The sequence below is a fragment of the Heptranchias perlo genome, chromosome 42 (genome assembly GCF_035084215.1).
Source record: "Heptranchias perlo isolate sHepPer1 chromosome 42, sHepPer1.hap1, whole genome shotgun sequence".
Classification (NCBI taxonomy): domain Eukaryota; kingdom Metazoa; phylum Chordata; class Chondrichthyes; order Hexanchiformes; family Hexanchidae; genus Heptranchias; species Heptranchias perlo.
Window position 1 is genome coordinate 12,345,544 of NC_090366.1, and position 21,611 is coordinate 12,367,154.

Genomic DNA, 21,611 nt, shown 5'->3' on the forward strand with positions numbered 1-21,611 from the left:
ACTATTTGTATTGTAAATTTCCCCTGGGTCTTCCCCTCTTTGGCTGCTCTCAACTTTACTTCCTTCTGACTCCCCGCTCAGGTTCCCATCCCCCTGCCACTCTAGTTTAAACCTTCCCCAACAGCACGAGCAAACACCCCCGCGAGGACATTGGTCCCTTAATCTCTTAGTCTTTCTTAGTCTCTCACCTTTTAAAAAAAAATCTGTTTTTCTATTCTTCCTAGTGGATAATTTCACATTTCCCCACATTACACTCCATCTGCCACCTTCTTGCCCACTCACGTGATCTGTATAAGTCCCTTTGCAGATTCTTTGGGCTCAATTTTAGGAGGGAGGCGGGTTGCAGCAGGGGGGTCGACTGGGTGCTGGACAGCTGCGCAGCGGACGGACTGCGCACCCGCATCATAGACTGTCAGCTGGAGGAGCCCTATTTAAAGGGGCAGTCCTCCACTGACTGATGCTGCAGAAAGGAGCCAAAATTATAGCATGGAGCAGCCCAGGGGGAAGGTTGCTCCCAGGTTTAATGATGCCTCACTCCAGGTCCTACTGGATGGGGTGAGGAGGAGGAGGAGGAGGAGGAGGACAGAGATCTCCCTGGTGGATGGGAGGAAGTGGCCTGCCTCTGCCACCAAGAAGGCCTGGCTCGAGGTGGTAGAGGAGGTCACCTGCACCACCAACATATCGCGCACCTGCATACAGTGCAGGAGGCGCTCCAATGACCTAAGTAGATCAGCCGAAGTAAGTACACTTACTCATTCCCCTACGCTCCATCTGCCACATCACCGCCCCCACCCCACATCTCCTTCTGCACTGCCAACACTACTCTGTCACATCACTCCCCACACCCACTCAAACCTCATCCTCATCTTACCTGCACTTACTCAGCTCGCCAGTACTCATCCCACCACTACCACTCAACCCAATCCTCATACAATCTCATGGCTCTATCTCATACTCACCCTCTGATGCATCTCCCTCACGGCCAGCCTCACCCAACCTGCCACTACCTGTGCTGCAGCCACAGGGCATGCATCACATATGTGCAGTAGGCAGCGTAAGGCAAACGTGTCGTGAGCATGAAGGGGATGCACAAGGGGGTTTGAGGGTTTGTCATGGTTTCTACTTATATTTAATTTCTGATCAACTCACATTACATATTATATCGTCACCACTACTGCCACACCTTTGCAAATCTTGTCTGGTTTGTACAATAATGCCCTTTTCCTGAGGATCACTATGAAGACCCACAACTGATGCCACTGCAGAGTGAGTGTAGGTGTATTTGCAGGGCTCTTTTTGTGCAGAAAACCGAGAGAGGTGAGCGATGTCCCAGGTGGCACCCTGGAAGGATGTGAAAGAGAAGTTGTTGAGGGCAGTGGTGACTGACAGCCTGCCAACCCAAAACTGACTTTTTAAATTTTGTTTACAAAGCTGTTTATCAGGCGCTGATTCTGTTTAACAGGAACTGCGAACGTGTGGTGATCTGGCCGCAGACTTTGACGTACTGAAGATTGCCATGTGCTGGTTAGCAGTGAATTGAAATATTCAGTCTTGGGAGGGAAACGGAAAGCGGTCCAGGGACATTGCTCTGCTAGTCAAGGTAACATTGAACTTTTATTTTATCATGTGCAAATTTAAACAAAAAGAATGATTCTTAAGCGAGGGGGGAGAAACCAAACCCTCAAGTTTGCAGCTCCCTAAATAATATTTTAAAAAAACGGGCTGGGGAGAGAGAAGGAGCGAGAGATAGTGATGCAGTCTGATAGTTCACGATTCCTAAATGTTGATTATTAACTGTTTAAAGATGCCTTCGGACTCACTTTTTTTTTCTGCAACTGTTTTATTAAGTTTGAAAAGTTTTTTTTGAAGTTTTGGAGTACATCTCCCCCCCCCAGATCTGTCCCATTTAAAACATGTCTCACTCCCCTAAATCCTGTAATTATCTGAGAGATTTCACACTCTATCTGTAAAGTGTTCTACAGGATAGTAACTGGCAGCTTCCTCAAACCACACCCGATTTCTGTCCTCAGTATTGTTCCCCAGTCCTCAGCCAGAGTTTAGGTAGTGTGACACTGATCAAATCAGCTTTAAAACATCACATTTCGTGTACAGACACTGGTCTGGAGAACAATAAAATGCAGAGAGGACGAGTGAGAGAAAGAGACACCGATTTTTCTTTTAACGATTTAAATTGTCTGAATTCAAAGGGGAGTCCCGCAGAATCCACTGACAGACTGGATGTGTGCTTTTAGGTACATTTCGTTTAGAGTATTTTTATGTTCATTTTAAAAACCTACTGTCTCCACTCGGGTATTGGGTCAGTGGGGCAGAGTTGTATCCATAATGCCACAATTATAGGGTGTGACTGACTGTGTATTTCAATAGAATTCATAGAATCATAGAAGTTACAACATGGAAACAGGCCCTTCGGCCCAACATGTCCATGTCGCCCAGTTTATACCACGAAGCTAGTCCCAATTGCCTGCACTTGGCCCATATCCCTCGATACCCATCTTCCCCATGTAACTGTCCAAATGCTTTTTAAAAGACAAAATTGTACCCGCCTCTACTACTGCCTCTGGCAGCTCGTTCCAGACACTCACCACCCTTTGAGTGAAAAAATTGCCCCTCTGGATCCTTTTGTATCTCTCCCCTCTCACCTTAAATCTGTGCCCCCTTGTTATAGACTCCCCTACCTTTGGGAAAAGATTTTGACTATCGACCTTATCTATGCCCCTCATTATTTTATAGACTTCTATAAGATCACCCCTTAACCTCCTACTCTCCAGGGAATAAAGTCCCAGTCTGTCTAACCTCTCCCTGTAAGTCAAACCATCAAGTCCCGGTAGCATCCTAGTAAATCTTTTCTGCACTCTTTCTAGTTTAATAATATCCTTTCTATAATAGGGTGACCAGAACTGTACACAGTATTCCAAGTGTGGCCTCACCAATGCCCTGTACAACTTCAACAAGACATCCCAACTCCTGCATTCAATGTTCTGACCAATGAAACCAAGCATGCTGAATGCCTTCTTCACCACCCTATCCACCTGTGACTCCACTTTCAAGGAGCTATGAATCTGTACTCCTAGATCTCTTTGTTCTATAACTCTCCCCAACGCCCTACCATTAACGGAGTAGGTCCTGGCCCGATTCGATCTACCAAAATGCATCACCTCACATTTATCTAAATTAAACTCCATCTGCCATTCATCGGCCCACTGGCCCAATTTATCAAGATCCCGTTGCAATCCTAGATAACCTTCTTCACTGTCCACAATGCCACCAATCTTGGTGTCATCTGCAAACTTACTAACCATGCCTCCTAAATTCTCATCCAAATCATTAATATAAATAACAAATAACAGCGGACCCAGCACCGATCCCTGAGGCACACCGCTGGACACAGGCATCCAGTTTGAAAAACAACCCTCGACAACCACCCTCTGTCTTCTGTCGTCAAGCCAATTTTGTATCCAATTGGCTACCTCACCTTGGATCCCATGAGATTTAACCTTATGTAACAACCTACCATGCGGTACCTTGTCAAATGCTTTGCTGAAGTCCATGTAGACCACGTCTACTGCACAGCCCTCATCTATCTTCTTGGTTACCCCTTCAAAAAACTCAATCAAATTCGTGAGACATGATTTTCCTCTCACAAAACCATGCTGACTGTTCCTAATTAGTCCCTGCCTCTCCAAATGCCTGTAGATTCTGTCCCTCAGAATACCCTCTAACAACTTACCCACTACAGATGTCAGGCTCACTGGTCTGTAGTTCCCAGGCTTTTCCCTGCCGCCCTTCTTAAACAAAGGCACAACATTTGCTACCCTCCAATCTTCAGGCACCTCACCTGTAGCGGTGGATGATTCAAATATCTCTGCTAGGGGACCCGCAATTTCCTCCCTAACCTCCCATAACGTCCTGGGATACATTTCATCAGGTCCCGGAGATTTATCTACCTTGATGCGCGTTAAGACTTCCAGCACCTCCCTCTCTGTAATATGTACACTCCTCAAGACATCACTATTTATTTCCCCAAGTTCCCTAACATCCATGCCTTTCTCAACCGTAAATACCGATGTGAAATAGTCATTCAGGATCTCACCCATCTCTTGTGGTTCCGCACATAGATGACCTTGTTGATCCTTAAGAGGCCCTACTCTCTCCCTAGTTACCCTTTTGCCCTTCCTTGCTCACTGTCAGGTTGAAATCGAGTGAACTTTTTAAAATGCTGTTTGCTTGTTGGTGTATTTCAACGCACATTCACTGCAGTCCTTGTTACTCTTACCTCTTTCCATCCTCCCCCTCTCTCTTACTTTTTTTCGGGTCTCATAATCTCCTATCTCCGTTCACTTCCCATAAAACAACTGCAGAAAAAATGCATCTTTAAACAATTAATAACCAACATGTAGGAATTGTTTTGGGGCGTACAATATAATTACTATATTGTATTGTACAACATAATTCGTTTTATATTTCAAAAATACATATTACCTAGAATTATATAGTTATAATGCAACTTTTACATAGTTGTAATAAAGTTTAACTAACAATTTATCCAGCATAGTTTTCACTTAATGCAGTATGAATATATATTTTAATGCAGTACAAATATATTTTTACAAGAGAATTATATATATTTGTAATATAGTTACAATACAGTATAATTAAACAATATCTAACCTTTCATTGTCACTTTAGTTTTATTTTATACAAAGATTTGTCATGCAGTATTCTTTATATTTTTCTATTTATTTGTAAGTATTTAATTCTAGACTAATAAGGTTTGGCTTATATTTAGTAGATGGATTTTAGCTTGATTTTAAATTAATTAGTAATTAATTATTCTGAATATTCATTTATTTAACTTTATTTATAGTTAAAGATAGTGTGTTTAATTTAATTTCCTTGGGCTCTGCCGAGCCCATTTCTGTGCTGACTATGACATCCATTTTGATTTTTTAATCTGGGTTTGTTCACTTGCTCTCGTTTCCCACGCGTTTTAACCTCTAGTGGTTAAAAAGCCGTAAAACTAAAGTACCTCAGTAAAGGCTGTGAATCATCATCGCTACAGAAACACAAAAAGCATTGACTCGACCAAACATTACGTCTGAAAAATCCTCATTATGTTGTTTTTGATTTGAGCACAAATATACGGGATAATGTTCTTTTAAAGTAACCACATGATCTGTATATGGACTTTCAAAAGGCGTTTGATAAAGTGCCACATAATAGGCTTGTCAGCAACGCTGAAGCCCATGGAATAAAAGAGTCAGTGGCCGCATGGATACGAAATTGGCTAAGTTACAGGAAACAGAGAGTGAGCGGTTGTTTTTCGGACTGGACAGAGGTGTACAGTGGTGTTCTCCAGAGGTCAATACTGGGACATTTTTTTAATACATATTAATGACTTGGGTGCACAGGGCAGAATTTCAAAATTTGCAGATGCCACAAAACTTGGAAGGATGTGAAGGCCTTGGAGAGGGTGCAGAAAAGATTTACCAGAATGGTCCCAGGGATGAGGGACTTCAGTTATGAGGAGAGACTGGAGAAGCTGGGATTGTTCTCCTTAGAGCAGAGAAGGTTGAGAGGAGATTTGATCGAGGCGTTCAAAATCATGAAGGGTCTAGACAGAGCAGATAGAGAGAAACTGTTCCCATTGGCGGAAGGGTCGAGAACCAGTGGACACAGATTTAAGGTGATTGGCAAAAGAACCAAAGGCGACATGAGGAAAAACTTTTTTACGCAGCGAGTTGTTCTGATCTGGAATGCGCTGCCTGAAAGGGCGGTGGAAGCAGATTCAATAATAACTTTCAAAAAGGAATTGGATAAATACTTGAAGGAAAAAAATTTGCAGGGCTACGGGGAAAGAGTAGGGGGGAGTGGGACTAATTGGATCGCTCTTTCAAAGAGCCGGCACAGGCACGATGGGCTGAATGGCCTCCTTCTGTACTGCGACCATTCTGTGATTCTATGACCATAGAGAAATATGGCAAGATTTAAAAATATCTGTTATCATAAATATACAAGGTCAATTTTAAAGTTGCAATATTATCAGATATGTGGGATAATTTTTTTAAGTAACCATTTGATCAGATAAACAGGGAATTTTTTTAAACAAATAATTGTATAACAGGGTAATTATCTCTGTTTTCCTCTCCTCCTCCTCCTCCCCCCTTTTTTCTCTCCCTCCTCCCCCCTTTTTTCTCTACCTGCTCCCCCCTTTTTTCCTCTCCCTCGGCCCCCCCTTTTTTCCTCTCGCTCGGCCCCCCCTTTTTTCCTCTCCCTTTTTTCCTCTCCTTTTTTCTCTCCCTCCTCCCCCCCTTTTTTCTCTCCCTCCTCCCCCCTTTTTCTCTCCCTACACCCCCCTTTTTTCTCTCCCTCCACCCCCCCTTTTTCTCCCCCTCCACCCCCCCTTTTTCTCTCCCTCCACCCCCTTTTTTCTCTCCCTCCTTCCCCCCCTATTCTCTCCCTCCTCCCCACTTTTTTCTCTCCCTTTTTTCTCTCCCTTTTTCTCTCCCTTTTTTCTCTCCCTTTTTCACTCCCTTTTTTCTCTCCCTTTTTTCTCTCCCTCCTCCCCCCTTTTTTCTCTCCCTCCTCCCCCCTTTTTCTCTCCCTCCTCCCCCCTTTTTCTCTCCCTCCTCCCCACTTTCTTTCTCTCCCTTTTTTCTCTCCCTTTTTTCTCTCCCTTTTTTCTCTCCCTTTTTTCTCTCCCTCCTCCCCCCTTTTTCTCTCCCTCCTCCCCCCTTTTTCTCTCCCTCCTCCCCCCTTTTTTTCTCTCCTTCCTCCCCCCTTTTTCTCTCCCTCCCCCTTTTTCTCTCCCCCCCCTTTTTTCTCTCCCTCCTCCCCCCTTTTTCTCTCCCTCCTCCCTCCCTTTTTCTCTCCCTCCTTCCCCCCTTTTTTCTCTCCCTCCCCCTTTTTCCTCTCCCTCCTCCCCCTTTTCTCTCCCTCCTCCCCCCTTTTTCTCTCCCTCCTCCCCCTTTTTTCTCTCCTTCCTCCCCCCTTTTTCTCTCCCTCCCCCCTTTTTCTCTCCCCCCCTTTTTTCTCTCCCTCCTCCCCCCTTTTTCTCTCCCTCCTCCCTCCCTTTTTCTCTCCCTCCTTCCCCCCTTTTTTCTCTCCCTCCCCCTTTTTCCTCTCCCTCCTCCCCCCCTTTTCCTCTCCCTCCTCCCCCCCTTTTTTCTCTCCCTCCTCCCCCCTTTTCCTCTCCCTCCTCCCCCCTTTTTCTCTCCCTCCTCCCTCCTTTTTTCTCTCCCTCATTTCTCCCCTCTTTTTCTCTCCCTCCTCCCCCCTTTTTCTCTCCCTCCTCCCTCCTTTTTTCTCTCCCTCATTTCTCCCCCCTTTTTCTCTCCCCTCTTTTTCTCTCCCTCCCCCCTTTTCTCTCCCACATCCCCCCTTTTTCTCTCCCTCATCCCCCCTTTTTTCTCTCCCTCCTCCCCCCTTTTTTCTCTCCCTCCTCCCCCCTTTTTTCTTTCTCTCCTCCCCCCTTTTTTCTCTCTCTCCTCCCCCTTTTTCTCTCCCTTCTCCCTCCCCCATTTTTTCTCTCCCTCCTCCCCCCTTTTTTCTTTCTCTCCTCCCCCCTTTTTTCTCTCTCTCCTCCCCCTTTTTCTCTCCCTTCTCCCTCCCCCATTTTTTCTCTCCCTCCTCCCCCCTTTTTTCTCTTCCTCCTCCCCCCTTGTTTCTCTCTCTCCTCCCCCCTTTTTTCTCTCCCTTCTCCCTCCCCCTTTTTTCTCTCCCTTCTCCTCCCCCCCTTTTTTCTCTCCCTCCCCCCTTTTTTCTCTCCCTTCTCCCTCCCCCCTTTTTTCTCTCCCTCCCCCCTTTTTTCTCTCCCTTCTCCCTCCCCCCTTTTTTCTCTCCCTCCCCCTTTTTTCTCTCCCTTCTCCCTCCCCCCTTTTTTCTCTACCTTCTCTCTCCCCCCTTTTTTCTCTCCCTCCCCCCTTTTTTCTCTACCTTCTCTCTCCCCCCTTTTTTCTCTCCCTCCCCCCTTTTTTCTCTCCCTCCTTCCCCCCTTTTTTCTCTCCCTCCTCCCCCCTTTTTTCTCTCCCTCCCCCCTTTTTTCTCTCCCTCCTTCCCCCCTTTTTTCTCTCCCTCCTCCCCCCTTTTCCTCTCCCTCCTCCCCCCCTTTTTCTCTCCCTCCTTCCCCCCTTTTTTCTCTCCCTCCTCCCCCCTTTTCTCTCCCTCCTCCCCCCTTTTTCTCTCCCTCCTCCCCCCCTTTTTCTCTCCCTCCTCCCCCATTTTTTCCTCTCCCTCCTCCCCCTTTTTCTCTCCCTCCTCCCTCCTTTTTTCTCTCCCTCCTCCCCCCCTTTTCCTCTTCCTCCTCCCCCCCTTTTCCTCTTCCTCCTCCCCCCCTTTTCCTCTCCCTCCTCCCCCCTTTTTTCTCTCCCTCCTCCCCTCTTTTTCTCTCGCTCATCCCCCCTTTTTTCTCTCCCTCATCCCCCCTTTTTTCTCTCCCTCCTCCCCTCTTTTTCTCTCGCTCATCCCCCCTTTTTTCTCTCCCTCATCCCCCCTTTTTTCTCTCCCTCCTCCCCCCCTTTTTCTCTCCCTCATCCCCCCTTTTTTCTCTCCCTCCTCCCCCCCTTTTTCTCTCCCTCCTCCCCCCCTTTTTCTCTCCCTCCTCCCCCCTTTTTCTCTCCCTCTTCCCTCCTTTTTTCTCTCCCTCATTTCTCCCCTCTTTTTCTCTCCCTCCTCCCCCCTTTTTTCTCTCCCTCCTCCCCCCCTTTTTTCTCTCCCTCCTCCCCTCTTTTTCTCTCCCTCCCCCCTTTTTCTCTCCCTCCTCCCCCCTTTTTCTCTCCCTCCTCCCTCCTTTTTTCTCTCCCTCATTTCTCCCCTCTTTTTCTCTCCCTCCTCCCCTCTTTTTCTCTCCCTCCCCCCTTTTTCTCTCCCTCCTCCCCCCTTTTTCTCTCCCTCCTCCCCCCTTTTTCTCTCCCTCCTCCCCCCTTTTTTCTCTCCCTCCTCCCCCCTTTTTTCTCTCCCTCCTCCGCCATTTTTTCTCTCTCTCCTCCCCCTTTTTTCTCCCCCTTTTTTCTCCCCCTTCTCCCTCCCCCCTTTTTTCTCTCCCTCCTCCCCTCTTTTTCTCTCCCTCCCCCCTTTTTCTCTCCCTCCTCCCCCCCTTTTTCTCTCCCTCCTCCCCCCTTTTTTCTCTCCCTCCTCCCCCATTTTTTCTCTCTCTCCTCCCCCATTTTTTCTCTCTCTCCTCCCCCTTTTTTCTCTCCCTCCTCCCCATTTTTTCTCTCCCTCCTCCCCCATTTTTTCTCTCTCTCCTCCCCCATTTTTTCTCTCTCTCCTCCCCCTTTTCTCTCCCCCTTTTTTCTCCCCCTTCTCCCTCCCCCCTTTTTTCTCTCCCTTCTCCTCCCCCCTTTTTACTCTCCCTCCTTCCTCCCCTCGAGAGAGAGAGGATCAACACCTGTCCTTATATTTTAGATTACAAATTCGTGCAGCAAGATTTCTGAGTTGAAAAAAAAAGCAAATGATTTCTGAGTTCTTTTTCCAAATTATCTTTTCTTCATAAATCTTCGCACAGAGAGAAGCAAAGCCAACAATTACAGCACAAGGAGTTTCTTTTTGTTGATACTGAGAAAATTAAAAGCATAATTTTTACATGAAGGTTTACCAAGTTTCAGCATCAGTGGATGAAGGAAATATTCATTATTTTCCATTTGTCTTGACATGTCTGTGCAGAAATCTTAGATAATTTGTTCCACCTTCTTTCGTGGTAACCTGCAATCTCGCCTCCTCACAATGTAACCACACGACACATCACACTCTGCAAGGTCTGGGGCAAACAATAATCAAACTCTGACTTAAACAACTGGAATTTGTGAGTTTAAAGGGACGCAAAGGCACTTTACCAGAGGAAGACGATTCCCACTGCATAGCAAATTATCTGACCATCCATGAACAACACAATCTGTTAGTGTTTACATAATAGGTACATTCCAGCATGTCCTGATGTCACATTTTATTTATTACAAGTGTAAAATAACATTAAAATGCCTGAAACTCACAAATACTCCGAGCAGCAATTAAACTCCAACTGACCTTTTGAGACCATGGGGCCCGATTTTAGCACCCGCTACCGGGTGCGTTCTCGGCGGGGGGGGGGCCCGAAAATCCCGAAATCCAGGTGCGGGACCGGATCGCGCCTCGATCCCGCCCAATTCCGGGTTCCCCGCTGACGCGCCGGCGTGCGTGCGCAGCCCCCGCTGGTGGGAATCCCGCAGGCAATTAAAGCCAGCGGGATGCCACTTGAGAGTATTTATTTCGCTTGTTCAGGTCATTAACTGACCTGATTAAGGGACTGTGTGTGATTTTGGAGAAACATGGGACTGTTTCACACACTGGGGGAAACAGTCCCAGTTGAAATGGACGTGTTGCAGCCGTCAGCCTGTGGCAGCTGCAAAGGTCCATTTGACAGGGGGGGGGGGCGGGGGGAGACCCTCAGCCATTGCAGGAGGCCACTCTGTCACTTGGGACAAAGTTTGGCCTCCACCACCCTCCTCCAGACGGTCAAAGTCACCAACCTGCACACTTACCCCGGGGTCCGGAGACATGTGCCTGCCTTGCGGACCCCCTCAGATGTACATCTTGCGGATGGGGGCCGCCGTAGCTGCAGTCATGACCTCCTCGGAGGACGAACAGCATCACCAGCCTCGCCGTCCACGCCGTCCACCTCTGACACGTGGAGCTCCACAACAGAGTGCTGTGACACGTCCACCTGTACAGCAGGAGGGAGGACTACCGCAGAGAGAGACGCGTCGCAGAGGGCACTACCCTCGCCACAGGGTCTACAGACCGAGGCTCAGCCTCCTGGACCTCTCTGAGCAGCAGTGCACACGGAGGCGCAGATTCACTCGACATGTAGACGTGGACATCTGCAGCCTCTTTCATGCCGAGCTGCTCCTGGCTGGCCCGTGCACCATCTTCCTACCTGTCGCTGTCAAAGTCACCACTGCCCTCCCGATCTTCTGCTCCACAGCCTTCCAGGCTGCAACCGGGGACATCGCCGATGTCTCTCAGTCGTCTGCGCGGAAGAGCCCTGCAAATACACCTGCACCTACTCTGCAGTGACACACTGGGTGGCATCAGTGGTGGGTCCTCATAGGGATACCGAGGGGCGGGCATTATTGCACAAACCGGACCGGATTCACGAAGACATGGCAGTAGTGGTGCCAATATAATGTGTGATGTGAGTTGTTCTTTAATTCAATAGAAGTAAGAACCATGACAAACCCTCAGACACCCTTGTGCATCCCCTTCATGCTCACGACACGTTTGCCTTACGCTGCCTACTGCACATATGTGATGCATGCCCTGTGGCTGCAGCACAGGTGGTGGCAGGTTGAGTGAGGCTGGCCGTGAGGGAGATGCACGAGAGGGTGAGTATGGGATAGAGCCATGAGATTGTATGAGGATTGGGTCGCGTGTTAGTGGCGGGGTGAGTACTGGCGAGGTGAGTAAGTGCAGGTAAGATGAGGATGAGGTTTGAGTGGGTATGAGGGGTGATGTGACAGAGTAGTGTTGGCGGTGCCGAAGGAGATATGGGGTGGGGGCAGTGTTGTGGCAGACGGAGTGTAGGGGAAAGACTACGTGTTCTCACTGTGGCTGACCTACTGCGGTCATTGGAGCGCCTCCTGCACTGTATGCAGGTGGGCGATATGTTGGTGGCGCAGGTGACCCCCTCTGCCACCTCGAGCCAGGCCTTCTTGGTGGCAGAGGCAGGCCGCTTCCTCCCGCCCGCCTGGGGGAAGATCTCTGTCCCTCCCCCTCCTCCTCACCCCATCTAATGATACCTGGGGTGAGGCATCATTAAACTGGGAGCAGCCTTCCCCCTGGGCTGCTCCATGCTGTAATTTATGCTGTTTGTGGCAGCATCTGTCAGTGGAGGACTGCCCCTTTAAATAGAGCGCCTCCAGCTGACAGATCGTACTGCGCATGCGCAGCCCGCCCAACGCGCAGATCAGCAGCGGGGACCCCGGAGGAGCAGGTAAGTGATTCCAATTAGTGTGTTGCCTGCTACGATCGCGCGGGCAACCCACTAATTTCGCGCCCGCTGGCCCACCCGCCCAGAACCCGCACCCCTGGAAAAATCGGGCCCCATGTTTGCTTAACAACAGTTAGGAATTTGTGGCTTCAAAGGGGTCACAACTGAATCCTAGCAGAATAATCTACTGAGCCTTACATGATGTAGTACACCTTTTTATAATACTTGTCTTCATGAATCATTGAATTTCCTGGGGGTAATTTTGGCTTTGTGCGATTAGTGTACGGTCATTCGTGGATTGGCATTGAAGTCAACGGAGATAAAAAATCATGAGAGATGCACAATGGGTTGCCAGTTCACACACATTCCAAATTACCCCGAACGTGAGCAATTTCATAGGAGATCCACAAATATTCAGACTGATTACTACACACACACACACACACACACACACCTCTCCTGTATTTCGAGGTGGCCCACATATGCTCGGAAATTCAGCATTGCAGACAATCTCTTGCACTCGAGAATAGTCGAGCGGAAGATACCAATCAGTACGATGAAGCCTATACCTCTGGTACCCCACCTCTCCCACTGAAACCAATGACGTTTGCAACAGAGCAAGAAACAATATAATAATTTCCACCACATCCATTGGTTGCATCACTAATCTGAGAGCAAAGCTTTCACTAGATCACACCACGATCAGTGTTACATTTTAATGGGTGTGATTTCGTGAGCAGATTGTGCTTGATTCTGGGATCAGGGTCTTCCATTCCCCAGAATCTTTTATGCCCCAGAGCTGAAGAGTCCACCAGGATCAATAATTACCCACTAATGATGGTATTGGTCATTGTTAATCACATGGGATACTTACTACAGCCAGAAGGCTTAAAATACCACACCAGACCAATGTGAACAGGCTAAAACCTATTCGGATTTATTTACAGTTCACATGATACACAGAAGCAAGATACTGCTGTGTTTTAAGCTTATGAAAATTAAGCCATGTGGCATTAAAGGGAATGTAAATGCATCGATAGAGAGGGGGCATGGGTTAGAAAAAAGGATAGGCATCAGTTGTGATGCCTCACATGGTCAAATGGCCTCAGGAACTGTCTCCCAGGAGAGGGAAGAAGGAGAAAATACAAAATGACAGAAACAGTCCATTGGCATTCTTCCCCAGGGCTACGGGGGGGAGAGAACGGGGGAATGGGACGAACGGGATAGCTCTTACAAAGAGCCGGCACAGGCCCAATGGGCCGAATGGCCGCCTCCTGTGCTGTAACAATTCTATTTGAAAGCATCAGTGATGTACGGGTGGTGAATTATGGAGGGATTAACGAGCGGCAGTTTCTCCTCTCTCCACAGGAAAAAATGGAGAACGGAGCTTTACCTGTGCTGCAGCTGATTCCTAACAGAGTGAGGGAGAGATATCCAAGTATTAACAGGTAATTGGTTCAACTCCTGCCTCTCTCTGAGGCCCACTTCTGTCCTTGACGTGTTGGTTTAGTTTTCCAAATCCCCGCCTGGGCATTAAACCGGTGAGACGGATTGAACGCCAGTTAGAGGAACCGCTTAGATTTTCAGTCCCAGTGATTTCATTGGGCGTCAGAGCCGATTGGCAGGTTTAAAATCGACCCGGTTGTGTCCCCACCCCCGTATCCGGGGAGGTCTTTCCGTCCGATTTCTCACACTCCCGGACTGGGATGCTCGATGAAGCTTGTCGTCTGGTAGGTGATGCCTCTCATCTCCACCCTCTAACCTCTCTCTCTCTCTCTCAACCGTCACCTTTCTTGCCCCCTTCAAGTTTCCCTTCTCACGTTTCAAATTCACCAACTGACACACTCTGCCTTTACACTGTGTTGAAATCAAAACTTATTGCACTGCCTCCTATTTTAACTCACCCTTTTCCAGGGCCTCCCAACTCTGGAAAACCTCACTTCCCTCAATTTTCCCATCCTCCTCCGGAATACTACAGGCTTTTAAAACCCACCTGGGCTCAAGAATAGAAAAATATTTTTGTTCGCCAATTTGTTCATCAATGGAAGGGATGTTAATTCTGGGCAATAGGACTCTCCCTTATATTGGGTATTCATTCCCCCATCAAACACTCCCAGGGCAGGTACAGGGTTAGATACAGAGTAAAGCTCCCTCTACACTGTCCCATCAAACACTCCCAGGGCAGGTACAGGGTTAGATACAGAGTAAAGCTCCCTCTACACTGTCCCATCAAACACTCCCAGGGCAGGTACAGCGCGGGTTAGATACAGAGTAAAGCTCCCTCTACACTGTCCCATCAAACACTCCCAGGGCAGGGACAGGGTTAGATACAGAGTAAAGCTCCCTCTACACTGTCCCATCAAACACTCCCAGGGCAGGGACAGGGTTAGATACAGAGTAAAGCTCCCTCTACACTGTCCCGTCAAACACTCCCAGGGCAGGTACAGGGTTAGATACAGAGTAAAGCTCCCTCTACACTGTCCCATCAAACGCTCCCAGGGCAGGTACAGGGTTAGATACAGAGTAAAGCTCCCTCTACACTGTCCCGTCAAACACTCCCAGGGCAGGTACAACACGGGTTAGATACAGAGTAAAGCTCCCTCTACACTGTCCCGTCAAACACTCCCAGGGCAGGTACAGGGTTAGATACAGAGTAAAGCTCCCTTGACTCTTCCCTGACAATGGGTTTCAGCCCCATCCTCTGAAGGGAGCCTTCTCCTGTCCCAGGGTGACCATTTTGCACTTCCCACATTAGCCTCTCTCAGGCTGGTGATAGAATGCCTTGTTTGGGGCAGGATTGTGCTGTTTACTAACAACCACCAGCACTGGAATGACACGGCCGCAAACATATTTCAGTAGGCGCCTGCTACCGGCTGATAAAGGACAGTTTCATTCCACCATTGTGGTTTTGACTTAAACCACATCCCTAGAGGTGGAAGGACCATAGCAGAAGGCCCATTGAGCCTGCTCATCCATTGCCAGCTCTTCTTCATTTCAATCTCAATCCCACCCTCACCCTCATCCGTGCCTTTGTTACTTCCAGACTCGACTATTCCAATGCTCTCCTGACCGGCCTCCCATCTTCCACCCTCCATAAACTTGAGCTCATCCAAAACTCTGCTGCCCCCGTATCCTAATTCGCACCAAGTCCCGTTCACCCATCACCCCCTGTGCTCGCTGACCTACATCGCCTCGACTTTAAAATTCTCACCCCTCCGTGACCTTGCCCCCTCCCTATCTCTGTAACCTCCTCCAGCCCCTACAACCCTACGAGATCTCTGCGCTCCTCCAATTCTGGCTTTTTGCACATCCCCCGATTTCCATCGCTCCACCATTGGCGGCCGTGCCTTCAGCTGCCTGGGCCCTAAGCTCTGGAATTCCCTCCCTAAACCTCTCCGCCTCTCTCTCTCCTCCTTTAAGACGCTCCTTAAAACCTACCTCTTTGACCAAGCTTTTGGTCACCTGTCCTAATATCTCCTTATGTGGCTCGGTGTCAATTTTTGTCTGACTACATTCCTTGACACTTTGTTAAAGTAAATGCAAGTTGTTCTCCATATCCCTCAATACCTTAATTCCCAAGTAAGCATCTACATCACTTTTATAAATACTTCTGTTGACTCTCTCTTCCTGGGGCACTGAATTCCAATTCTCACATCTGTATAGAGTTGGCCCCCATTTACCAAACTCTGTCGATCCCTCTTAGACACCAGTGGGATGAAAAGTCTGAGCGGGTGGGGGCAAATTTTCCACGTTTCCCCCTTTGCCACTGTCAGGGTCTCACGCGGAATGGGGGGGAGTGGCCTGTCGGGACCTTGGCCGGCTCGTTGCCCGTTGACATTCATGGACGGAAGATCCATCCCCTCTCTGCAGTTCCAGCGATATGTCGTTGATTATTCAGGTTGGTGAGAATCTTTCTGTTGTGTTTTTCAAAGGTTCCAGCTGATTCACTACCTGGGAGAGGCTCGAGTGAGGTATGACAGGGGGAAACTTGCTGGCCAACAGGTCCAGAGCCTTGTTTGTGTCGTCCACCAACTTATCTCAGATGACCTGCAAGGGGTGAGGTCACTTTGAAATCTTTATTACAGTTCACATTCAGCCCCTGTTTGAGTATGAAGGTCGCAGTGGGGAGATCTCCTCCTTCAGCGCTGGGGTATCAGAGCGTGGTCAGGCGGGAGTTCTCCCTGCCAAATCTGGCCACAAACTGCTCGGGATGTCCCATCCGTTGAAGGGAAATGGTGCAAAAATCGTCAGTGGTTTGCGCCCAATCTGACAATAAGGGTTTCTAGGCTAAGACACTGAGAGGGATAAATTCTTGCAGGTTAGAGCATTTAATTCCTGCTGTGTGTGAGTTAGAATAACCCAGGTCTAACAAGCAATGTCTGAGAGTGATTGTGGGCATGAGGGGTTGTTCCCATGTGCCTGCTGCTCTTGTCATTCTAGCTGGTAGAGGTCGCGGGTTTGGGAGGTGCTGTCGAAGAAGCCTTGGCGAGTTGCTGCAGTGCATCCTGTGGATGGTGCACACTGCAGCCACTGTGCGCCGGTGGTGAAGGGAGTGAATGTTTAGGGTGGTGGATGGGGTGCCAATCAAACGGGCTGCTTTGTTCTGGATGGCGTTGAGCTTCTTGAGTGTTGTTGGAGCTGCACTCATCCAGGCAAGTGGAGAGTATTCCATCACACTCCTGACTTGTGCCTTGTAGATGGTGGAGAGGCTTTGGGGAGTCAGGAGGTGAGTCACTCACCGCAGAATACCCAGCCTCTGACCTGCTCTTGTGGCTACAGTATTTATATGGCTGGTCCAGTTAAGTTTCTGGTCAATGGTGACCCCCAGGATGTTGATGGTGGGGGATTCGGCGATGGTAATGCCGTTGAATGTCAAGGGGAGGTGGTTACACTCTCTTGTTGGAGATGGTCATTGTCTGGCACTTATCTGGCGCGAATGTCACTTGCCACTTATCAGCCCAAGCCTGGATGTTGTCCAGGTCTTGCTGCATGCGGGCTCGGACTGCTTCATTATCTGAGGGGTTGCGAATGGAACTGAACACTGTGCAATCATCAGCGAACATCCCCATTTCTGACCTTATGATGGAGAGAAGGTCATTGATGAAGCAGCTGAAGATGGTTGGGCCGAGGACACTGCCCTGAGGAACTCCTGCAGCAATGTCCTGGGGCTGAGATGATTGGCCTCCAACAACCACTACCATCTTCCTTTGTGCTAGGTATGACTCCAGCCATTGGAGAGTTTTCCCCCTGATTCCCATTGACTTCAATTTTACTAGGGCTCCTTGGTGCCACACTCGGTCAAATGCTACCTTGATGTCAAGGGCAGTCCCTCTCACCTCACCTCTGGAATTCAGCTCTTTTGTCCATGTTTGGACCAAGGCTGTAATGAGGTCTGGAGCCGAGTGGTCCTGGCAGAACCCAAACTGAACATCGGTGGGCAGATTATTGGTGAGTAAGTGCTGCTTGATAGCACTGTCGACGACACCTTCCATCACTTTGCTGATGATTGAGAGTAGACTGATGGGGCGGTAATTGGCAGGATTGGATTTGTCCTGCTTTTTGTGGACAGGACATACCTGGGCAATTTTCCACATTGTCGGGTAAATGCCAGTGTCGTAGCTGTACTGGAACAGCTTGGCTAGAGGCGCGGCTAGTTCTGGAGCACAAGTCTTCAGCACTACAGCTGGGATGTTGTCGGGGCCCATCGCCTTTGCTGTATCCAGTGAGCTTGGGTTTAAAGAACTGCAATGGCCAACACAATGGAGAACCAAGCCAATGGGGATGGCTGGTCAACTCGACATGCACTGTTTCTAATATTCCGAGCACTGATCCTTACTAAATTTACTATTGTTTTAATAGGCGGAGGCTATAGTTGTCAATGGCTTACAGATCAGGCCAACTAGTCTTGGTTAACACAAAACAAAAGCTTCAGAACGTAGGTGCAGTCACCAGAATAAATCCAATGAGTCACTCCAACTGATGAATTCTCTTTCTCGTTTTGACTCTCTCTTCCTCTCTCTTCCTCTCTGCAGATACGCACACCCTGTCAGGAGACCGGAACCTCTGCCATTCTCGACTGGCCAGTGCTGAACAAGTGGGCAGAATTCAGAGCCCACGTCCACTCACTTGTTGAGCTTCCTTGCTGACCATCCGAAGACCCATTGTCAGGTTCCCTGGTGACACCCAGCTCTACCTCACCACCACCTCTCTCGACCCCTCCACTCTTCCTGTTCACAGGTCGCTTGTCCAGTGTGAGCTGCAATTTCCTTCCGTTCAATACTGGGAAGACAGAAGCCAGAGAGGCGGAGATATTTCTGGAGCTAATCCCAGATATTAGGGTTCTATCCTGCGGACAGCAAAGGATGTCTCTTTTCTTCACTTTCAACCCTGAAGATGGAGAAATTAAATAAATATTGATGTAGCTTATGAATTTTATAAATAAACCTTTTCAGAAGCTTAACGAAAATCTATATCGAACTTCTTGTATTTCTTTCTGCATCCATACTAGGCCGAGCCTTGTCTATATTTCTTAGCCTTCACTCCCTGTGGGCACAATCTTTGGTCAGACTTTTTATGCCAACATTTAACACCGAAAATGCCTCTGTAATCCGTTACAATGGTAATCTCCTATGTAAACAAGTCTTGGTCACGCTGTAGTCGCATGTTGCGGCAAGTAGGTGGTGCTGCAGCTCCACTCTATCCACCGAGACCCGCGAGCAGTGCCAGGGGAGATCTACTTGTGCCCTCAATAGGTGTATCGCCCTGCTTTACGCAGTCGCACCAGGGGAGTAGGGGAGGTGGAGGAGGTCAGTGAGGTCTCCTTAAGAGTTGCCTCCATGGTTCCACAAGGAAACTGATCCAGGCAGTTACTCCAGTTGATTGGACCTGCCGTTAGGGAATCAGTCTCCTCCTTACAAGGCCCTAAAGGGCAGGCCAGTCCTGCACAACCATTATGACGCTGAGCAAATTGTGTGGTCAAACTCCAGGACTCCCCTCATGCACATTTCAGGAGTCCCCGAGTGACACTTTTTAAAAACTCTATCCCCTAAATCATCGAGGGGCCAGAATGATGAGATCACAACCTGACTCTTCCCAAACAACTTTCAGACACAAAGCTTTAGTCTTTCAAACTGACTGCTTGCTTCTCCGTTTTATAGCCTGGAACTGAGAGAGTGCGACGTCTGACATTTCGAATATCTGATCCTTCCAATTCAAAAAGGAGCACCCCAGTCAAATCCCGAATTGAACCAAACAAATAGCATTGCTTAAAATTGATTTCTCTCTTTCATGGTTGGAAGCAGAAACCTTGCAGCGCGATAGATTGAGTTCAGGAGTCTGACTTTAGTTGCCAATTAAAGGGACAACCACCAAACCAACACTGGACAAAATACTTCAGTTTGGTTACACAGCTTTACTCTGTATCTAACCCTGTACCTGCCCTGGGAGTGTTTGATGGGACAGTGTAGAGGGAGCTTTACTCTGTATCTAACCCTGTACCTGCCCTGGGAGTGTTTGATGGGACAGTGTAGAGGGAGCTTTACTCTGTATCTAACCCGTGCTGTCCCTGCCCTGGGAGTGTTTGATGGGACAGTGTAGAGGGAGCTTTACTCTGTATCTAACCCGTGCTGAACCTGCCCTGGGAGTGTTTGATGGGACAGTGTAGAGGGAGCTTTACTCTGCATCCAACCCGTGCTGTACCTGCCCTGGGAGTGTTTGATGGGACAGTGTAGAGGGAGCTTTACTCTGTATCTAACCCGTGCTGAACCTGCCCTGGGAGTGTTTGATGGGACCGTGCAGAGGGAGCTTTACTCTGTATCTAACCCTGTACCTGCTCTGGGAGTGTTTGATGGGACAGTGTAGAGGGAGCTTTACTCTGTATGTAACCCTGTTCCTGCCCTGGGAGTGTTTGATGGGACAGTGTAGAGGGAGCTTTACTCTGTATCTAACCCTGTACCTGCTCTGGGAGTGTTTGATGGGACAGTGTAGAGGGAGCTTTACTCTGTATCTAACCCTGTTCCTGCCCTGGGAGTGTTTGATGGGACAGTGTAGAGGGAGCTTTACTCTGTATCTAACCCTGTTCCTGCCCTGGGAGTGTTTGATGGGACAGTGTAGAGGGAGCTTTACTCTGTATCTAACCCTGTTCCTGCCCTGGGAGTGTTTGATGGGACCGTGCAGAGGGAGCTTTACTCTGTATCGAACCCGTGCTGTACCTGCCCTGGGAGAGTTTGATGGGACAGTGTAGAGGGAGCTTTACTCTGTATCTAACCCTGTACCTGCCCTGGGAGTGTTTGATGGGACCGTGTAGAGGGAGTTTTACTCTGTATCTAACCTGTGCTGTACCTGCCCTGGGAGTGTTTGATGGGACAGTTTAAAGGGAGCTTTACTCTGTATCTAACCTGTGCTGTACCTGCCCTGGGAGTGTTTGATGGGACAGTGTAGAGGGAGCTTTACTCTGTATCTAACCCGTGCTGTACCTGCCCTGGGAGTGTTTGATGGGACAGTGTAGAGGGAGCTTTACTCTGTATCTAACCCTGTCCCTGCCCTGGGAGTGTTTGATGGGACAGTGTAGAGGGAGCTTTACTCTGTATCTAACTCGTGCTGTACCTGCCCTGGGAGTGTTTGATGGGACAGTGTAGAGGGAGCTTTACTCTGTATCTAACCCCCTGTACCTGCCCTGGGAGTGTTTGATGGGACAGTGTAGAGGGAGCTTTACTCTGTATCTAACCCTGTACCTGCCCTGGGAGTGTTTGATGGGACAGTGTAGAGGGAGCTTTACTCTGTATCTAACCCTGTACCTGCCCTGGGAGTGTTTGATGGGACAGTGTAGAGGGAGCTTTACTCTGTATCTAACCCTGTACCTGCCCTGGGAGCGTTTGATGGGACAGTGTAGAGGGAGCTTTACTCTGTATCTAACCCTGTACCTGCCCTGGGAGTGTTTGATGGGACAGTGTAGAGGGAGCTTTACTCTGTATCTAACCCTGTACCTGCCCTGGGAGTGTTTGATGGGACAGTGTAGAGGGAGCTTTACTCTGTATCTAACCCCCTGTACCTGCCCTGGGAGTGTTTGATGGGACAGTGTAGAGGGAGCTTTACTCTGTATCTAACCCTGTACCTGCCCTGGGAGTGTTTGATGGGACAGTGTAGAGGGAGCTTTACTCTGTATCTAACCCTGTACCTGCCCTGGGAGTGTTTGATGGGACAGTGTAGAGGGAGCTTTACTCTGTATCTAACCCTGTACCTGCCCTGGGAGCGTTTGATGGGACAGTGTAGAGGGAGCTTTACTCTGTATCTAACCCTGTACCTGCTCTGGGAGTGTTTGATGGGACAGTGTAGAGGGAGCTTTACTCTGTATCTAACCCTGTTCCTGCCCTGGGAGTGTTTGATGGGACAGTGTAGAGGGAGCTTTACTCTGTATCTAACCCTGTTCCTGCCCTGGGAGTGTTTGATGGGACCGTGCAGAGGGAGCTTTACTCTGTATCGAACCCGTGCTGTACCTGCCCTGGGAGAGTTTGATGGGACAGTGTAGAGGGAGCTTTACTCTGTATCTAACCCTGTACCTGCCCTGGGAGTGTTTGATGGGACCGTGTAGAGGGAGTTTTACTCTGTATCTAACCTGTGCTGTACCTGC

The 21,611-nt window shown here is 48.8% G+C and overlaps 1 long non-coding RNA gene across 1 annotated transcript; it reads left to right on the forward strand.

Annotated features, from left to right (window-relative positions):
* Positions 1–1,503: 1,503 nt before the first annotated feature.
* Positions 1,504–18,431, forward strand: LOC137306297 (uncharacterized). Its single transcript, XR_010958857.1, has 4 exons — positions 1,504–1,600; positions 13,352–13,431; positions 15,916–16,039; positions 18,016–18,431. It is a non-coding gene; the product is annotated as an uncharacterized lncRNA (long non-coding RNA).
* Positions 18,432–21,611: the final 3,180 nt, after the last annotated feature.